The 13,261-nt window shown below is 55.0% G+C and overlaps 1 protein-coding gene across 2 annotated transcripts in view; it reads left to right on the forward strand.

The window, feature by feature from the left end:
- LOC147699068 (T-lymphocyte activation antigen CD86-like) overlaps positions 1–13,261 on the forward strand; it is a 271,021-nt gene that overhangs the window by 61,786 nt on the left and 195,974 nt on the right. The gene's annotated exons all lie outside the window — the stretch shown is intronic.

The following is a 13,261-nucleotide window of genomic DNA, read 5'->3' on the forward strand; positions in this document are numbered from 1 at the left end:
TGAAAGGCGGAGGGGAGAAGGGTGAAAGGCGGAGGGGAGAAGGGTGCAAGGCGGAGGGGAGAATGGTGGAAGGCAGAGGGGAGAAGGGTGCAAGGCAGAGGGGAAAAGGATGCAAGGTAGAGAAGGGTGCAAGGCGGAGGGGGAGAAGGGTGCAAGGTGGAGGGGGAGAAGGGTGCAAGGCAGAGGGGAGAAGGGTGCAAGGCAGAGGGGAGAAGGGTGCAAGGCAGAGGGGAGAATGGTGCAAGGCATAGGGGAGAAGGGTGCAAGGCAGAGGGGAAAAGGATGCAAGGTAGAGAAGGGTGCAAGGCGGAGGGGGAGAAGGGTGCAAGGTGGAGGGGGAGAAGGGTGCAAGGCGGAGGGGAGAAGGGTGAAAGGCGGAGGGGAGAAGGGTGCAAGGCGGAGGGGAGAATGGTGCAAGGCAGAGGGGAGAAGGGTGCAAGGCAGAGGGGAGAAGGGTGCAAGGCAGAGAGGAGAAGGGTGCAAGGAAGAGAGGAGAAGGGTGCAAGGCAGAGAAGGGTGCAAGGTAGAGGGGGAGAAGGGTGCATGGCAGAGGGGCGAAGGGTGCAAGGAAGAGAGGAGAAGGGTGCAAGGAAGAGAGGAGAAGGGTGCAAGGCGGAGGGGGAGAAGGGTGCAAGGCAGAGGGGAGAAGGGTGCAAGGCAGAGGGGAGAAGGGTGCAAGGCAAAGGGGAGAAGGGTGCAAGGCAAAGGGGAGAAGGGTGCAAGGCAAAGGGGAGAAGGGTGCAAGGCAAAGGGGAGAAGGGTGCAAGGCAAAGGGGAGAAGGGTGCAAGACAGAGGGGAGAAGGGTGCAAGGCAGAGAGGAGAAGGGTGCAAGGCGGAGGGGGAGAAGGGTGCAAGGCAGAGAGGAAAAGGATGCAAGGTAGAGAAGGGTGCAAGGCGGAGGGGGAGAAGGGTGCAAGGTGGAGGGGGAGAAGGGTGCAAGGCAGAGGGGAGAAGGGTGCAAGGCAGAGGGGAGAAGGGTGCAAGGCAGAGGGAGAATGGTGCAAGGTAGAAAAGGGTTCAAGGTGGAGGTGGACTAGGGTACAAGGGGAGGGGGAGAAGGATACAAGGGGCAGGGGGGAAAGGTGCAAGAGGGAGGGCAAGAAGGGTGCAAGGCAGAGGAGAGAAGGGTGCAAGGGGGATGGTGATGAAGTTAAAAATGTGCCCCCCCCCTGGAAACATTTCTGCGGACACCCATGGAACGCACACTACTTTGTGAGGGAGAGTGGGAGAGAGTGGAGAGAGAGAGAGTGGAGAGAAACAGTGGAGAGAAACAGTGAAGAGAGAGAGTGGCTAGAGAGAAAGAGAGAGAGAGTGGAGAGAGACAGTGGAGAGAGAGTAGACAGTGGAGAGAGAGTGGAGATAGACAGTGGAGAGAAAGAGAGTGGAGAGAGAGTGGAGCGAGCATGGAGAGACACTGGAGAGAGTGGAGAAAGAGAGAGTGGAGAGAGAGGGTGGAGAGAGAGAGAGAGTGGAGAGAGAGAGAGAGAGTGGAGAGAGAGAGTGGAGAGAGAGAGTGGAGAGAGAGAGAGTGGAGAGAAAGATAGAGTGGAGAGAAAGATAGAGTGGAGAGAGAGAGAGAGTGGAGAGAGAGTGGAGAGAGAGACAGTGGAGAGAGCGAGTGGAGAGAGCGAGTGGAGAGAGCGAGTGGAGGGAGCGAGTGGAGAGAGCGCGTGGAGAGAGCGAGTGGAGAGAGCGAGTGGAGAGAGCGAGAGAGGGGAGATAGAGAGTGGAGAGAGATAGAGTGGAGAGTGGAGAGAGAGAGAGAGAGAGTGTGGAGAGAGAGAGAGAGTGTGGAGAGAGAGAGAGAGAGAGAGAGAGAGAGAGAGAGAGAGTGGAGAGAGAGTGAGAGTGGAGAGAGAGTGGAGAGAGAGTGGAGAGAGAGTGGAGAGTAGAGAGAGACAGTGGAGAGAGAGGCAGTGGAGAGAGAGACAGTGGAGGGAGAGACAGTGGAGGGAGACAGCAGAGAGAGAGTGGATGGAGAGAGAGTGAGTGGAGAGAGAGTGAGTGGAGAGAGTGAGTGGAGAGAGTGAGTGGAGAGAGTGAGTGGAGAGAGAGAGTGGAGAGAGAGAGTGGAGAGAGAGAGTGGAGAGAGAGTAGAGAGAGAGTGGAGAGAAAGTAGAGAGAGAGAAGGGGGAGAGGGTGGAGAGAGAGGGAGTAGAGGGAGGCAGTGGAAGGAGACAGTGGAGGGAGACAGTGGAGGGAGACAGTGGAGAGAGAGATAGTGAGAGAATGGAGAGAGAAAGTGGAGAGAGAGACAGAGGAGAGACCGTGGAGAGAGAGACAGTAGAGATAAAGTGGACAGAGTTGAGAGAGAGAATGGAGAGAGAGTAGAGACTGACTGACTGAGAAACTGACTGAGAGAGAGAGTGACTGACTGACAGAGAGAGAGAGACTGATTGAGAGTGAGACTGACTGACTGACAGAGACTGACTGAGGTAGAGAGAAACTGACTGAGAATGAGAGACTGAGAGAGAGAGGCAGAGACTGACTGACAGAGAGATAGACTGATTGACTGTGAGAGAGACTGACTGACAGAGAGACTGACAGAGAGAGACTGACTTGGAGAGAGACTGACTGAGAGAGAGACTGACTGAGTGAGAGAGTCTGACTGACAGAGACTGACTGACAGAGCGAGAGAGAGACTGGCTGACTGGGGTAAAGAGAGAATGACTGACTGAGAGAGACTGACTGACTGGGAGAGAGAGAGAGAGACTGACTGGGAGAGAGAGAGACTGGCTGACTGAGAGAGAGATTGACTGACAGAGAGGGAGACTGACTGACAAAGACTGACAGAGAGAGAAAGAGACTGACAGACTGACAGAGAAAGAGAGACTGACTAACAGAGAGAGAGAGACTGACTGACAGCGAGAGAGACTGACTGACAGAGAGAGAGACTGACTGAGAGAGAGAAACTGACAGACTGAGAGAGACTGATTGAGAGAGACTGACTGATTGAGAGAGACTGACTGAGAGAGAGAGACTGACTGAGAGAGAGAGACTGAGACTGACAGAGAGAGACTGACTGACTGAGAGAGACTGACTGAGAGAGACTGACTGAGAGAGACTGACTGTTAGACGGACCGGGAGGGTCGGCCGAGGTTACGGGGAGAGGTCTCCAGGGAGAGCCGTCTCCAACGACTGTACAGATAAGTAACTTCCCCCCCACAGACGGACACCACACAAGGTTGAAGGTTAACGAGACTTTATATGCAATTCTTAGGTTACGATGAGGGATACAAGGAGGTCTGGACTCAGGGGTCCCCTCGGTTCTAGTCTCTGGTTTAGGAAAGGGGTAGCGGGACAGTCTTAGTTACCAATGAGTACAAAATAGCTCTCAATCCTCGAGCTCGGCGTTCTAGATGATCGGGCCGTGGAGGAGCCAAGCAGGTCCCGAGATGGATGAAGGAAGGACGACGGTCCGCGGCGGAGCCTGCAGGTCCCGGTGGAAGATGACGGTTACAACGGTCCGCGGCCACGCCAGCAGATCCCGACGACGATGAAGGATGAAGGTTACGACGGCTGTGGCAGCGCCAACAGGCAGGACGATGGTGCACAGGACAGAGCTATGGCAGCGCCAGTAGTCCGTCCAGGATGAGTTCCTCTTTACGTCTCTCGACTCCAAGATACAACTGCCTTCCTGCTCTGGAGCTGCCCCAGTTATAGGGCTGGCGCGCTTTGATGTCCGGACCCTCGCACTTGGAGGTCGGGAGGTCCGGGATGGGGGAGTCCAGACACCCAGCAGGGGGGTGGAGCCAGCGCCCGGGGAGGCGATGGGCGAGCGGCACTTGGTGGGGGAGAGCCATCGGCACCTCTTTCTCCCATTGACTTGCCAAGTAGCCCGCTCACCTCCTGGGTGGAGGGTGGTGCCGGAATGTCTGAGGCCGGGCCAGGCCCAGGGTTGAGGTCGATCGGGGGCCAGGCGGCCTCGTGGTGGAGTGTCCAAGATGGCGCCCCAGGCTGGGCGCGTGGGCCGGCAGTGGATCGGACCCACGAGGTCGGCAGGCTCGAGGGCAGGGGTCCCTGAGGGGACGGAGGACGTGCAATGGTGGTGTGTGGTACTTGCGGGACTGGGCTCAGGCCTGGTTGGGCCGGGGGAGAGCGGCCCTTCATGTGGCCTGTCCAACATGCGTCCCCCCCAGCTGAAGGCGGGGAGAGTTACCCATCCTCTTGGGGACTCTCTTCGTCGAGGCGGAAAAACCGGGACAGGCCATCCGCGTTGGCGTGATCTGGCCCAGGCCGGTGTTCGACTGTGAAGTCCATACCTTGCAAGGAGATGGACCAGCGTAGCAACTTTGGGTTCTCCCCCCGCATATGCATCAGCCATTGCAGGGGTCGGTGGTCGGTCTGCACCCGAAAGTGGGTGCCGAAAAGGTAGGGCCGGAGTTTCTTGAGGGCCCATACCACAGCGAAGGCTTCCCTCTCTATGGTGCTCCAGCGTTGCTCCCGTGGTAGGAGTCTCCGGCTGATGAAGGCCACCGGTTGATCAAGGCCTTCGGTGTTCACTTGAGACAGGACTGCCCCAATGCCCTGGTCGGAGGCGTCCGTCTGGACGACGAACTCCCGGCTGTAGTCTGGGGCCTGGAGCACAGGGGCGGAACACATGGCGGCCTTTAATTGTTCAAATGCAGTTTGACACTCTGGGGTCCAGGTGACTTTCTTGGGTTGGTTCTTTGACGTGAGTTCTGTGAGGGGCCCCACTATGGTACCATAGTCTTTTACGAACCTTCGGTAGTAGCCCGTGAGGCCCAGGAAGGCTCGTACCTCGGTTTGGGTGATGGGGGGCTGCCAGGCCTGGATGGCGGCAATTTTCAGCTGTAGCGGGGCCACTAGGCCGCTTCCCACCTGGTGTCCGAGGTAGGTTACAGACCCTTGCCCAAATTGACACTTGCTGGCCTTGATCGTGAGGCCAGCTCGCTGAAGGGCTTGCAGCACTGCTCGGAGGTGGTGGAGGTGCTCGGTCCAATGGTGGCTGTATACAGCGATGTCGTCTAGGTAGGCGGCGCTGAATCCTTCGAGCCCCGCTAGGACCTGATTGACGAGCCGTTGGAATGTTGCTGGGGCATTCTTCATGCCGAAGGGCATGACCGTGAAATGGTAATGGCCATCGGGGGTGGAGAAGGCAGAACGTTCTTGCGCCCGGGGTGTGAGGCCGATCTGCCAATAGCCTGCTGTCAGGTCGAAGATGCTGAGGTAGCGGGCAGCTCCCATTCGGTCGACTAGTTCATCTGCCCGGGGGATGGGGTGCGCGTCTGTTCTGGTGACCGCATTCAAGCCCCGGTAGTCGACGCAGAACCGGAGTTCTGGTGTGGTGCCGGGGGCAGCTGCTTTGGGGACCAGTACGACAGGGCTGGCCCAGGGACTGTCTGAGGGCTCGATGACCCCGATCGTGAGCATCTTGGCTATTTCTTCCTGGATGCAGGCCCGTACCCGGTCCGGCACGCGGTAGGCCCGGTGGCGGATAGGGGGGCTGTCCCCGGTATCCACATCGTGCACACACCAGGAAGTGACACCCGGGGTGAGGGAGAACAGGCTGGCGAACTGTGATAGGAGGGCTTGACACTCCTGGCGTTGTTCTCTGGTGAGGGCCTCTGAGAGCCGGACCCCATCCACGGAGCCGTCTTGCTCTTGAGTCCGTAGGAGGTCAGGGAGAGGCTCGGAGTCTTCTTCAACCCCAGTGTCTGTGGCCATCAGGAGGCTGAGCTCTGTTCGCACAAAGTGGGGCTTTAGTCTGTTAGCGTGGAGGACCCGGAGAGGGTTCCGGGAGGATTCCATGTCGATGAGATAAGTGGCAGGACCCTTGCGCTCTATTACTTTGAAGGGCCCCGTCCATTTGTCTTGCAGGGCGCATGGCTCAGTGGGGGACATCACCCATACCTGTTGGCCAGGTTCGAATTCAATGGATGAGGCGTTCTGGTCATACCATTTTTTCATGTCCTCTTGACTGGCCTCTAGGTTGGCCTTCGCTAGTTCTCTGAACCGCCGGGTCTGGTTGCGGAGGGTGAGGAGGTACCGGAAGACATCTGGAGGGTTCTTTAGCGGAGGCATCTCCCAGCCTTCTTTGACGAGACTGAGCGGCCCTCGCACTGGGTGTCCATATAGCAGTTCAAATGGGCTGAAGCCCAGGGATTTCTGGGGGACTTCTCGATACGCGAAGAGGAGGCACGGCAGCAGCACATCCCACTGGCGACGGAGGGGCTCTTCCAACCCCCCGATCATTCCCTTTAGCGTGCGGTTGAACCGCTCAACGAGTCCGTTCCCTTGAGGGTGATAGGGGGTTGTGAATCTGTAGGTGACCCCGCACTGTTGCCAGAGGGACTTCATGTATTTGGAAATAAAGTTCGTGCCTCTGTCGCTGACGACTTCTCGGGGGAAGCCCACACGGGAGAAGATCCCCATCAGGGCCCGGCCGACCACCGGGGCTGTCACAGTTCGCAGAGGAACAGCCTCAGGGTAGCGGGTGGCGTGGTCCACTAGCACCAGGATGAATCGATGGCCTTGTTTTGTGCGTGGGTCCAAGGGCCCCACAATGTCTATTCCGACTCTCTCAAACGGGGTAGTGACCACGGGAAAAGGTTGCAGGGGAGCCTTTAGTTTGCGGCCGCTCTTCCCACTGGCTTGGCACGTGGGGCAAGATCGGCAATGCTGGTGCACATCGTTTCTCATTTTGGGCCAGAAGAAGTGGGTCACTAGGCGACTGTAGGTTTTATCTTGTCCCAGATGTCCTGCCAGGGGGACATCGTGGGCCAGGTTTAACAGGAAGTCTCTGAAACGGAGGGGTACCACTAGTACTCGGTTGCTCCCCAGCTCGGCGATTCTTTGCTCGCTGTACAGCAGATCATTGTCCCAGTAGACCCAATGAGTTCCGGGGGTATCCCCTGCGCTTTGGGCGAGCGCTTGCTGGCGGAGTCCCTCGAGGGAGGGACAGGTCTTCTGTTCTTTGCGAAATTGTTCTTGCGTGGGCCCCCCTTCTTGAGGCCACTGGTCGAGGTTAGCGAGGTCGGTAGGTTGAGCTGGTTCGGCGGGAATGTTACGGTCGGTGTTTTCGGCCGGGGCGACCGGAGGCGGTGGCGCCGGCCATTCGGGTTCTTCTGGCTGGTGGTTGGCACGGGCGGCCATGGAACGGGTGGTGACGCACGCCCAGTCTGGGACGCCCAACATCCCCAGGTGTTCCTTTCGCTCCACGGCGGCCCATGGAGAGCTTTCCAGGTCATTGCCCAGGAGGCAGTCTACGGGGGCATCGTCTCGGACCGTCACTTTCAACATGCCGGAGACCCCCCCCCATTCGAAGGGGACGCAGGCCATCCGACACAGGCTCTCCGAGTTATCGGCTGATCGTACAGGGCAGAGAATGTTCGGTAGATACTGTTCTGGGGCCACCAGGTGACAGCGGACGGCTGTTACACTGGCCCCGGTGTCACGAAGGGCTTCGGCCTGGTGTCCATTGATGCTCACCCATTGGCTGTACTTCTGGGTGTTAGCGGGTAGGGGGACCCGCGGGACCATGTCTTTCCCCCCTAAGCAGGCTAGAGTCATGGCGGCTGGCTCCCACTCTTGATGCTCTTGTTCGTACTCTTCCTGTTCCTCGGAGATCTGTTCTTCCCCTAGGGCTGCAGCGGCCACTTGGCGGGGTCTTGGGCTCTGGTACTGCGGGCAGTTTGGGTCGTTCGCATAGTGGCCGACTCGTTGACATCGGTGACACGTGACATTGGCTCTGTACCCCGGTCGCGCTGGGGTGCTGCCCCGGTTGGCCGGGGGGGTGGTGTTGGTAGCGGGGGCGACCGGGGCGTTGTCTCTTCCTCGCCCTTGGCCCCCTCCTCCTCCTCTGGGTCGGTGCTGACCATTGTTGTTCCGGTTCTGTTCGTAGGACCCATTCCGGCCCACTCTGGTGATCTCCCACCGGTCAGCTTCGGCTGCGAGCTGCCGGGGATCCGTTAACTTGCTGTCGAGGAGGTGTTGGCGGAGTTCAATGAAGCAATTGTTCGACAGATGCTCCCATACCATCAGGTTAAATAGTTGCTCGTAGGTCGTGACGTTGCTTCCTCGGATCCAGCCCTCGAAGGCTCGGCTAAAGTATGTTACATAGTCCACCCAAGTTGTACCCGGGATGCGGGTGCAGTCTCGGAACCTCTGACGGTACATCTCGGGTGTGAGACCATAGCGGGTGAGGAGGGCCGCTTTCATATGGTCGTAGGAGGTCATCTGGTGGTCCGGGAGCTGTAGTAGGGTGTCGCGGCCCTCATTGAGGACTCTTCCCCAGAGACCGGCTCCCCAGTCGCTTCTATCGATCCGGTGTGCAGTCATAGCGATTTCATAGGCTTTAAACCATTGCTGGATGTCGTCCTCTCTGAAGTATTCTCGGACAACATCCTTGGGGATGTGTACCTTTTTGTCTGTGGCCCCTGGGGTGGGGGGTCGCTCGGGCACCCCTGCTTCTTTATTCTGCTTGCGTAGGTTGATCTCGGCTAGGTTTCGTTCGTGTTCGTACGCTAGTTTTTTTTCCTCGAGCTCCCTTTGTCTCTGTTTCTCCTCTCTTTCTTCTCGGAGACGCAGGTGCTCTAAGTTGATTTTTTGTTCGGCCAACTTAAGTTCAACGTCCATTTTAAGTCGGGCCATTTCTAGTTCGTGTAGTCGGGTCCTTTCTCTTTCCTGGATCTCGCCTTGCGAGAGACCCGTTCTTTGCCCTTCCGGGGCCGTGGTCGTTTTTTCTACGGTGCTTTGATCAGGGGTTCCGGCAGCCCCGGTTTCTGCCCAAGATTCTAGGGCATGCTTAAAATCGTCCTTGGTACTCAGTCCGGTGGTAGCGATACCCAGTTCGATGCAGAATTGTTTAAGTTCACGATGGTTGTACTCCTCCAATTTTTCCATTTGGAATTTCTCGGTTGATCCGCTCTCTTTCGTGGTCATTGTGACTTCGTCGTGGGGTGAGCTACTCTCTGTACGTTTATGCGGTGATTCGGATCGCGCCGCTGGCCACCAATGTTAGACGGACCGGGAGGGTCGGCCGAGGTTACGGGGAGAGGTCTCCAGGGAGAGCCGTCTCCAACGACTGTACAGATAAGTAACTTCCCCCCCACAGACGGACACCACACAAGGTTGAAGGTTAACGAGACTTTATATGCAATTCTTAGGTTACGATGAGGGATACAAGGAGGTCTGGACTCAGGGGTCCCCTCGGTTCTAGTCTCTGGTTTAGGAAAGGGGTAGCGGGACAGTCTTAGTTACCAATGAGTACAAAATAGCTCTCAATCCTCGAGCTCGGCGTTCTAGATGATCGGGCCGTGGAGGAGCCAAGCAGGTCCCGAGATGGATGAAGGAAGGACGACGGTCCGCGGCGGAGCCTGCAGGTCCCGGTGGAAGATGACGGTTACAACGGTCCGCGGCCACGCCAGCAGATCCCGACGACGATGAAGGATGAAGGTTACGACGGCTGTGGCAGCGCCAACAGGCAGGACGATGGTGCACAGGACAGAGCTATGGCAGCGCCAGTAGTCCGTCCAGGATGAGTTCCTCTTTACGTCTCTCGACTCCAAGATACAACTGCCTTCCTGCTCTGGAGCTGCCCCAGTTATAGGGCTGGCGCGCTTTGATGTCCGGACCCTCGCACTTGGAGGTCGGGAGGTCCGGGATGGGGGAGTCCAGACACCCAGCAGGGGGGTGGAGCCAGCGCCCGGGGAGGCGATGGGCGAGCGGCACTTGGTGGGGGAGAGCCATCGGCACCTCTTTCTCCCATTGACTTGCCAAGTAGCCCGCTCACCTCCTGGGTGGAGGGTGGTGCCGGAATGTCTGAGGCCGGGCCAGGCCCAGGGTTGAGGTCGATCGGGGGCCAGGCGGCCTCGTGGTGGAGTGTCCAAGATGGCGCCCCAGGCTGGGCGCGTGGGCCGGCAGTGGATCGGACCCACGAGGTCGGCAGGCTCGAGGGCAGGGGTCCCTGAGGGGACGGAGGACGTGCAATGGTGGTGTGTGGTACTTGCGGGACTGGGCTCAGGCCTGGTTGGGCCGGGGGAGAGCGGCCCTTCATGTGGCCTGTCCAACACTGACTGAGAGAGACTGACAGAGAAAGACTGACTGACAGACAGATAGAGAGCGAGAGACTGACTGACTGACAGAGAGACTGACTGAGAGAGACTGAATGACAGAGAGTGATAGACTGACTGACAGAGAGAGAGACTGACTGACAGAGAGGGACTGACTGACAGAGAGAGAGAGAGAGAGAGACTGACTGACTGAGAGTGACTGACTAAGAGAGACTGAATGACAGAGAGAGATAGACTGACTGACTGAAAGAGAGATACTGACTGACAGAGAGAGAGAGACTGTGATGTAATTGGGGTCAAAGTGTGTATGAAGCTATGCAATGCCTCTTAAGATTGCTATTGTCTAATACAAATAAAAATGTATTATCAAAATGTGCTCTTTGTAGTTATATCTGCTTTTGAAATACTGCCTTGTCGCTTTGTCTAATGTTTTAAAACGGAAACGGGAAGGAGCAGTGAATGCACTTTTGTCAAAACTAAACGATGAGTGGGCCCGATGTTGTATATCATGACAGGAGTCTACATGAGGAAACCCACCTAAAATTGGGCAAACTTCCCCGGCCTACTGATGGCAGGGATCCTGTAATGAATGGACCACCACATATGATAGCCTGCTGGCAGACTAAGCCCAACCTTTAACTCCACCATCCAGTGTTACTATTAACGGCTGCATTGGTGACAGTGGCGTAACAATCGCCCGCATCCCCTGCAGTATGGCGGGTCGCTGGCCTGAGAGCTCTAGACAGGCATGGAGGATGGGAGGGGGGCCCCCTCCATGTAGTTTGCAGGGGGGCCCCCTCATGTTTCGTTACGCCACTGGTCTAATACAGACAATAAACCTTTCACTAGCTAATGTAAATCATTATACTTAACCTGCAAGGGAGAAAGGGGAAACATGCCGGCAAAGCTAAAAGCATTTCAGCCGAGGCCTGCAGTCAGGCTAACTCAAATGAGCATTAAAGGCGCACTATTCGAATACGGGATTATACATGCACATAAACTGCAAAACGTGAGCTAAAGAATACATGTTTACATATGCAATATTATTTGAAGTGCAAGTGTAAAACGTAATAAAGAATACATGATTAATGTTTAAACTAAACATTAGTGCGTACACGTATATAAATCTCTAGTTTCTACAGGGAATACTTTTCAGTATGTGTTTAAATGCTTCACTCAAGTTAATAAAATGAATTCACGCAGTGAATAAATATACTGTCAGGTGCACATATAAAATTACACCTCAGTGACGTGTTAGGATGGAATCTAAATGACGCTGCTCCAGACACTTTTGAGACATTACAATAAACCTTCAGGTATGAAGGGCGGAGGCTTTAACCTGTGATTGCAGCAATAGCTTTTACCTTACTTTATTGCAGATATTTGGAAACGCCCTTGGTCCTCATCGGCTCCCTTATCCCTTTCCCAAGGTCACTGGACTTGTAAGCAGCCTTACGTCTGCTGCTTACCTTTAATGTTTTTAATAAGTGATGTAAAAAGTATGGGGAACTGTGATCCCAGGTGCAGCTGAGCGAGACCAGTGAATGTGGAATGGCTAAAAATAAAATATTATGCAACTATTTTGCTGGTTACACACCTTCAGTTAACTGAATATAAAATAATGCGTACATTAAATGAAAAACAAATACGGGGTAAACTGGTCAGTAGTAAATGCACTATTTGCGTTATAAAACCTCCGTTGGTTCATGAATGAGTGCAGAGCCACAGAAATGATACTACATAGTTGGCGCAGAGGGGATTAGCAACTGAACGTAAAGTGTATATGGCACCAATAACAGATGTTTATTGTTGTTCAACTCAATGGTACTCATTTTATCAGCCTCAGAAGGATGAAAGCACAAACAACAGGTGATGGACAGAATGCAGAACAATGTCATACATTCACCCCAGTACAGAGATCTGGGCCTAAATCCATAGATTTTTTGCTCACCATGCCTTTCCAGTTTGAACCCAGCCATATGCAAATCAGTCTTGACCCTGTGCCCCATGGGAACAGTCCAGTCCGAACTGCCAGGCCAGGTCCTCCCTGGACTGGAAACAAGCATCCAAGGACGGGTTTTAGGCTTTCAGCCCTCATCAGCCTGGATAGCTTGATTCCAGTGGCATGGAGAGCATGGGACTCACGTATGAGCATACCCATCCCTCTCGGGGTGACAAATGCAAAAACAACAGGTGATGGACAGAATGCAGAACAATGTAATACATTCACCCCAGTACAGAGATATTGGCCTAAATCCATCCTTTTATTTGCTCACCATGCCTTTCCAGTTTGAACCCAGCCATATGCAAATCAGTCTTGACCCTGTGCCCCATGGGAACAGTCCAGCCCGAACTGCTAAGCCAGGTCCTCCCTGGACTGGAAACAAGCATCCAAGGGCCGGTTACAGACTTTCAGCCCTCATCAGCCTGGATAGCTTGATTCCAGTGGCATGGAGAGCACGGGACTCATGTCTAAGCATACCCGTCCCACTCGGGGTGACAAATGCAAAAACAACAGGTGATGGACACCACTGGAGTCAAGTTATCCTGGCTGAAGACGGGTGATAGCCAGAAACCGGTCCTTTGATGCTTGATTCCGGTCCAGGAAAGACATGGCTTGGCAGTTCGGGCTGGACACAGGGTCAAGGCTGATTTGCATATGGCCATGTCTGAACTGGGATGTGTGGAGTGCAAAACAACGATGGATTTAGGCCCAGATCTCTGTACTGGGCTGAATGTATGACATTGTTCTGCATTCTGTCCATCAACTGTTGTTTTTGCATCAGAAGGATGAAAGGCTGAGTGGAGGGGTCAGGATTTCAACCTACCTGTGACCATGAGGTTGAACACAGGCCCCTTCACTGGGTGCATTAGATCCACTGAGGAACCAGACCTGTGTATTTTTGGTGCTGCAGGGTCCCAGCTTATGACAGAAGGTTCTGTAATTTATACCTCTGCAAAAGAATACATTTTTGTCATGACAAAGATTCCAGTGTCTCCATCAATTGAAACCAGTGCTGTCTCCAAGTAGCCCTTTCAGTGGCGGATTGACAAATTGCACATTTAAAAATGTTTTTAGGAAGCAGGCCTTCTGGCACGAAGCCTTGTTTCTTATTTAGCCGTCTGTCCCTCCCTCAGCCTCCCACTACAGGAGACTCCCTCCTTCCCCTTTCAGCTGTCAGAATGAACCACCCTGGACTGTAGGGGAGCTGCTTTTGTTACATTT

Source organism: Lissotriton vulgaris, chromosome 8, assembly GCF_964263255.1.
Source record: "Lissotriton vulgaris chromosome 8, aLisVul1.2, whole genome shotgun sequence".
NCBI lineage: Eukaryota > Metazoa > Chordata > Amphibia > Caudata > Salamandridae > Lissotriton > Lissotriton vulgaris.